We start from the raw sequence: 6,249 nt of genomic DNA, 5'->3' as shown, positions 1-6,249 counted from the left end.
TGCTGTGGACAACAGGTTGGTGGTCCCTACAAAGGCTGGACCGGGAACCACCTGCCACTAGGCAACGCCACTCCTGGGGTCAGTTCCTCGCTGATTGTGTCATTCCCTCCACACTCACCCCCAAAAAGATACTCTGCAGTCCGGACCTCCGGTGCCTGTGAGTGAGCCCTTATCAGCAATAAACAGGCTCTTTACTGAGGTGATCAAGTTAAAATGAGGCCCTCATCCAACATGACTGACGTCCTCATAACAAGGAGAGATCAGGACACAGACCACAGGACACACACAGAGGGACAGCCATGTGAGGACATGGGGAGATGACAGCTGTTGACAGCCTGAGTGGAGGAGCCTTCAAGGGAACCAGCCCTGCCTTGAGCGTGGACTTCCGCTTCCAGAACTGCAGAAGAATAAACCTATGTGGCTGCAGCCACCCCCTTGTTTGTGGAGTTTGCTACAGAGGCCACTGGAAACCAACACAGATTCATTGCAAAGAAGTGAAAAAGTACATGCAAATAAAAACCTGTTCTCACGTGTTCACAACAGCTGAAGAGTGGAGAGAAAAACACAAGTGTCCATCAACATATGAATGGTCAGTCAAATGTGGTAAATACATATGTATGTATGTAAATGCATGCGTGCATGCATGCACACTGTGGAACACTGTGCAGCCAGGAAAAGGAGAGCAGCCCTGACACCCGCTCCCACGTGGACGGACCCCGAGAGCACGGCGCTCAGGGAGAGAAGCAGTCACAGGAGGACACGCAGTGTGCGAGTCCATGGACGTGAGACGTCCAGAACAGGCCAGTCCCCAGACCCAGGGAGGGGGCTCCTGGTCGTCAGGGGCTGGGGGGCAGGGGGTCGGGTGATTGCCAATGGGAACAGGCTCCCCTTTTGGGGAGATAAGAATGTCCCCAAGTTAATTTTGGTGATGGCTGCACAACTTGTGAATAGACTAAAACCCACTGAACTGTACAGTAGAAGTTGGTGAACTGTCCCATGCAGGAATTCTATCTCACTGAAACTGTTTAAGGAAAACAACATTCCTTTGCTGTTCAAATGTTTCGGACCCAGAGCACTCGAGCAGCACTGAGCAGACCGCCCCAACTCAGTGCCCCATCCTCCCTCAGGAGGGAAGAGTCTCCTGAATCCGGGATGTATTCCCACTCACCCTACAAATGCCACATCCTCACGACGCCCATCCTGGACAGGGGCTCCTATGCTTGGTCTCCTGCCTTGCGGGCTGTAGCAGCAGCACTGTCACCTGTTCTGACTCTGGGGTGTCTTCAGTGCCCTGCAACCGGCTGGGACACTGCCTCTGCCAGGGGCACGCTGCGGGGACACAGGGTGGCCCCAGAGTTTTGCTGGACATCGCCAAGTTGCGAGTTCATGTCTGAGTGCTTCGCCCACCCCGAAACCGTGTGTGCAGCCCAGCCTGCCCCACCGCACCACTAGGACCCTCTGCCCTTAGTGCTGTTCCCTCTACTCACCGCTTTGGGATCACATTCGCTACACCTCCGCCAGGAGGCCCTCCTTGATCCCCCTAAGGTCCCTGCAGGGCCCTGCCCCATCCTCCATCCTCCAGCACCTCTCCCGACACACAGATACAGCATCCGTGAGAGGACCCACAGTGTGGCTGGATCTCGGTTTTGTGTGTCCAGCGCCAGCCGCAGCCCCCGGCAAGCATGAGGGCTCAAGAGGCTGCGCAGGGCATTTGGGAAGCGGCGGCTCTGGTCCCGCAAAGGGGTATAGCAGAGAAATGCACAGACGCAGCTGCCCCCTAGCCTTGCCCACTGGGCCTGCCGTGACCATAGCGCTGCCCCCGGTTTGTCAGAAGGCGGCCGCCCTGGCCTGTGGCTGCTGAGTGCTCGAAACCTGGGGTCTGAACGGTTCATTCCATTTTGCTGCAATTAATGTGGATTTAAATAGCCACCCAGGGCCAGTGACGCTTCCCTGGGTGGTCCAGATTCAAAGTATAGCAGAGTCTTACTACTCCCAGCTTCAGTGTTTGTGAATTCAGCTACTCCCTGAAGCTTATTTGTATTTATTCGTGAAAAAATTTTTGAATTGTCCATCAAGGCTCCCAGCACTTGTGTGGTCATTCCGGGACACGCCATGGCATCCGTGCCCAGGTGAGGGGAGCCCAGGCGGCTCTGCCCTCTGGATGCTGCTCAGGTTGGAAACCAGGGTCCTTTTCTTGCTGATTTAGTGCTTTTTGTGGGAGATTTTGCCATTGCAGTAGGTCCCCAAGTGTCCCTGCGCACAAGAAAGCTGTGGAGTGCCTTTGGGGGGTCTGGCAGACACCATTCTGCAGCACTGACACTGCTGAACCGACAACATGTGCTCAATAAGGTGTCTTTAAGCAGAAACTCACAAGATGCTGTGTTGATGGGTTGGTGACATTGTGACCAGAGACTCTTGGGACCCTGATCCTGCACTCACCCCAGGAGCTGTGGTTCCCTTTTTACTAGCCCGATGCTTGCTGTGGGCGTTATGGACCCTGACTGTGCAAATAATGAGAATCAACAGTATTTTCTAAGTAGAACTTTTACTGAGCTGCACCTTCCATGTCAGCTAAACACTCCAATCACATAGCACTTCACACGTGAGGTTCCTGAGTCCCCAGATCCAGAGAATGTCCCAGGGCCCCTGGCAGCCTCCAACCTGCCCTTCTTAGCCCCTGACCCCGGGAGTGACCTGCCCCCAGCCCCAATTTGTGGCATTGTTTGGTGAGTTTTGCTTGGTCTTGAGCTTCGTGCGTATATGTGGAACAGAGGTCTCCCTGGCTGGTGCCCAGGTTTCGTCACAGCTGCGTGGTAACCCACCGTCTGGACCCTCCACACAGGTGTCTCCATCCTTTGGGCACCGGTCTCCTACTCAGAGGATCAGCGATGAAACAGGAAAGCATGTAGGGAGGGCCCTGCTAAGCTCCCAGGGCGGGGATTGGGCTGGGGCTGGGGTTAGGGTGAGGGGTTGTGCTCAGGATGGAGAGACAGCTCCAGCCCCAGGCAGGACCTGGGGACACAGTGGGGGAGAGGGGAGGCTGGCCTGCTGGTTTGAGCAGATAAGGTTTGTATGTTGGCATGAGAGCCTGGGGCTGAGGGAGGGGAGGGGTTGCACCCTGATGGGGTCATGACGGGAAAAGCCTTGACCAGGAGAATTCAGGGGAAGGATATTGGGGAACACCCCACCTTGCAGGACAGCGGTCCCTCTGAGAACTGAAGGCTGGGCTGAGCAGAGCCTGGCTGGTGTCATGGAGGAGGGGCTCCCACCCTAATGAGGGGCAGGGGAGTCAGCTGCTCCTGGATGGATCCCATCAGGCGGTAGAAGACAGACTCAGAGGTGAAGACTCTGAGTAGAGTAAACCCTTTCAGTTCTGCCCCTGAGCTGGGCGAGGAGGGCAGGGCTCCACTTGGAGGGGCTGCGGGAGCCTCTTTGATGCTGAGACGCCCAGCTCAGTCCAACAGAAATCTGGACAATGGGTCAGAGAGACTGGGAGGCCTAGAGGGGTTGGAGACATACAGCCCACACCCACCTGCCCTGGACCCTGGCCCCATCTCTCACTCCTGTAATCAAGGCAGTGAATAAACAAACACAGGAACAAACATTCTGAAACTATTCAGCCATTTCCATTCGAAACAGGAGGGGAAGCCCATGGAGAGGAAGAGGACACTGGCTTAGCGCAGCTCCTTATTTTGACAAAGGGGGAGAAACAGAGGCACCTCCATCGGATCAGAAAAGAGAAACAAGACCCAGCCCCCAACCCCTGGGGGTGCTGGATGCTGGCCCTCCACCCTCATTTGGCCCCCCTCAACCACCTTGCTCCTGCCACAGAGAAGTATCCTTTTCAAAATTCTTTAACAATTGCAAGATGATCACACGCCCTTGTTCTCCATCAATCATTGATGAGAGGCAGCTGGCTGGTGAAGCTGGGGCGAGCAGGGTGCAGACAGAGGAGCTGCTCCCCCACCCCCGCAATCGTGGAGGGCCTGCCAGCAGCTCTGTGAGGCTGGTCCCGGTCCCAGGGGGGTCGTGGTTCGACAGGCGGCTCTTGAAACCATGTGTCCACTTCCTGACCCCCGAACCTGTAAGCGTGATGTCCTTTGGGAAAAGGGGGTTTGCAGGTGTAAGGGCCTGGAGACGAGATTATCCCTGTGACCTCTAAGTCCATGTGAGAACAGAGGCAGGGACTGGAGGGGCGGGTCCACAGGCCAAGGATACCAGGGGCTAGGACTGGAAGCCACAGGAAGGTCCCACCCCCAGAGCCTCTGGAGGGACAGGGCCTGGATGACACCTCAGTTTCGGACTTCTGGCCTCCAGAAGTAAGCGAGAATAAACCTGGCTTGTGGCACCTGCGATGTGGATTCTGGTGAGGGTGGGGGCTGTGTCCCCCCTCCTGTCCCAGCGCTTTCTAGCTGATCAGCTTATAGTGAGGAGCTCTGTGAGCAAGAAGGAAATCCTCAACCCTTTCAGGGAGGCTGTTCTGAGGAATGGACCCTGGGGCAGAGGCCCCGGGTTAGGGAATGAGAGAGGGAATCCTGCAGATTTAGGGAAGAAGCTTCCAGAAGGGTGCAGCCTTGCAAAGGAGACCTGTGTACCTAAGGCCAGCAACCAGCAAGATGGCTGGAGACGTGGGGTCTGTGGGGCCACAAGGTCAGCTCGAGGTTTCACACTGAGCAAGATAGGAGCCCTGGCAGGGCTGTGATACCGTCCGACCAACCGTTTACATCCACTCTGGGAACCAGACGGAGGGTCAGCTGCCCCTTCCTCTCCCTCTGGGGGTCTCCAACAGTCCTCCCCGCTGTCAAGGGGCCCATCCCTGGCACTAGTCACCAAGGCAACCGAGATGAGCAGCTGGCCCTGGTGGTACCCAGAGAGAAGGCCGATGGGAGTCCTGGAAGGAGCAAATCCACAGGAATGTGAAGGGGATTCTCCTAAATCCGCCGGGACATTCCTGATTAGCCATTCTGGGGCTGCAGACGGCCTCAGGCGAAAGCGAGGGCCAAGGGCCGCAGGGCGGGAAGCGCCCCTAATCCGAGAAAGCCCTCTGGCTCGGGAGCGGCAGACTCCTAGGCTCCCGGGCTCCGTCCAGGCCCGCGGGCCCGGACCGGCGCGGTTGCCACGACTCCGCTCCCGCTAAAACCGACCTGAGAGGCAGGCGCACTGGCCTCACCTCGATTTAGGGACACGGGAAATGTCACAGGCTGGGCCAATTAAAAAGCCCCTTCAGCCCGAGATGTGCAGCGAACAGTGTTCACTCCCATTTCCTCTACTGAACGTCTACTCCACGCTGGGAACCGCGCCAGCCCGAGATGCCTGTCATCTCTTGGGTGCTTCCAAAAGCGCTGGGGGTCCACATGGCCTCTCGGCCTCCCAGGCTCTGGCCTGACTCTCCCCACCCAGCCTGCCCCGAATTCCCGGCCCCTCTGCCGAGGGCACCCCTGTCACCCACAGCCCTGTAGCTCTTCTGGGAATCAGCGTTCTCCAGGATATGTTCGAGGAGTTCTGCCGCTGCGACAGAGACCAGACCCGACGCTGGGCGTCCCGTCAACCTGCTCAGTTTGCGCCGGGCCCTGTGCGGGCATCTGCGCCCCAGGCCTCAGTTTCCCCATCCCTGCAGTCAGGGGAAGGGACCGTACTCAGGCTTCACTAAGCTGGGGCGAACGAAGAACAGTATGGAGCGGCCACTGACACATCGTGCTGCAGGCTTGGTGCCCAGCAGGGAAAACAGCCCCGGTACCCCTGAGCCGCCTACACTTTTCCGCGTGCTAACCTAGGCGTAACATCTGAATTCGAATCAGACTTCTGCCAGATGCCCACAAGCAACATGGAGGCCTGTAGGTTTTCTGCCCAACTCTAAGATGGCGGCGCACCTCCCTTTGCCCTCACGGCCGAGTAAAGGTGGACACTGCCCGTTTGCAAGATGGCGGCAGCCTAGGGGAAACACGCTTCCCGCCGCCTGACCCGCCACGTACCCACTCTCAAAATGGTTTCTCCCACGCAGGAGGGTAACTCGCCCACTGGCTCGGGCATCGTCACGTGGTTTCACCGTGTCTCTCCTCCCCAGACTTCCCGGGTCGTTTCCACCTTGAGCTCTGACTGACGGCCGTATTCTCCAATGGCCGCCTGCCATTCTTCTTGATCCCACCCCCTCGAGGGGCCTCCCACCCATTGGGAGGCGCTGGCGAGGTCCGGCGGTTCTCGCCCCGCCCACCTTCACGGCGGGAGCCAATGGGCAGAGCGCGCGGGGGA

General features: G+C 57.7%; 1 long non-coding RNA gene across 1 annotated transcript; it reads right to left on the bottom strand.

The window, feature by feature from the left end:
• Positions 1–2,528: 2,528 nt before the first annotated feature.
• LOC116278627 (uncharacterized) lies at positions 2,529–6,249 on the bottom strand. Its single transcript, XR_012063272.1, has 2 exons — positions 5,973–6,249; positions 2,529–4,098 (listed from the first exon to the last, which is right to left on the bottom strand). It is a non-coding gene; the product is annotated as an uncharacterized lncRNA (long non-coding RNA).

Source organism: Vicugna pacos, chromosome 22 (assembly GCF_048564905.1).
Source record: "Vicugna pacos chromosome 22, VicPac4, whole genome shotgun sequence".
In the NCBI taxonomy this organism is placed as follows: Eukaryota; Metazoa; Chordata; class Mammalia; order Artiodactyla; family Camelidae; genus Vicugna; species Vicugna pacos.
Note: the sequence above shows the minus strand (reverse complement) of the source record. Positions and strands in the feature narration are given on the sequence as shown.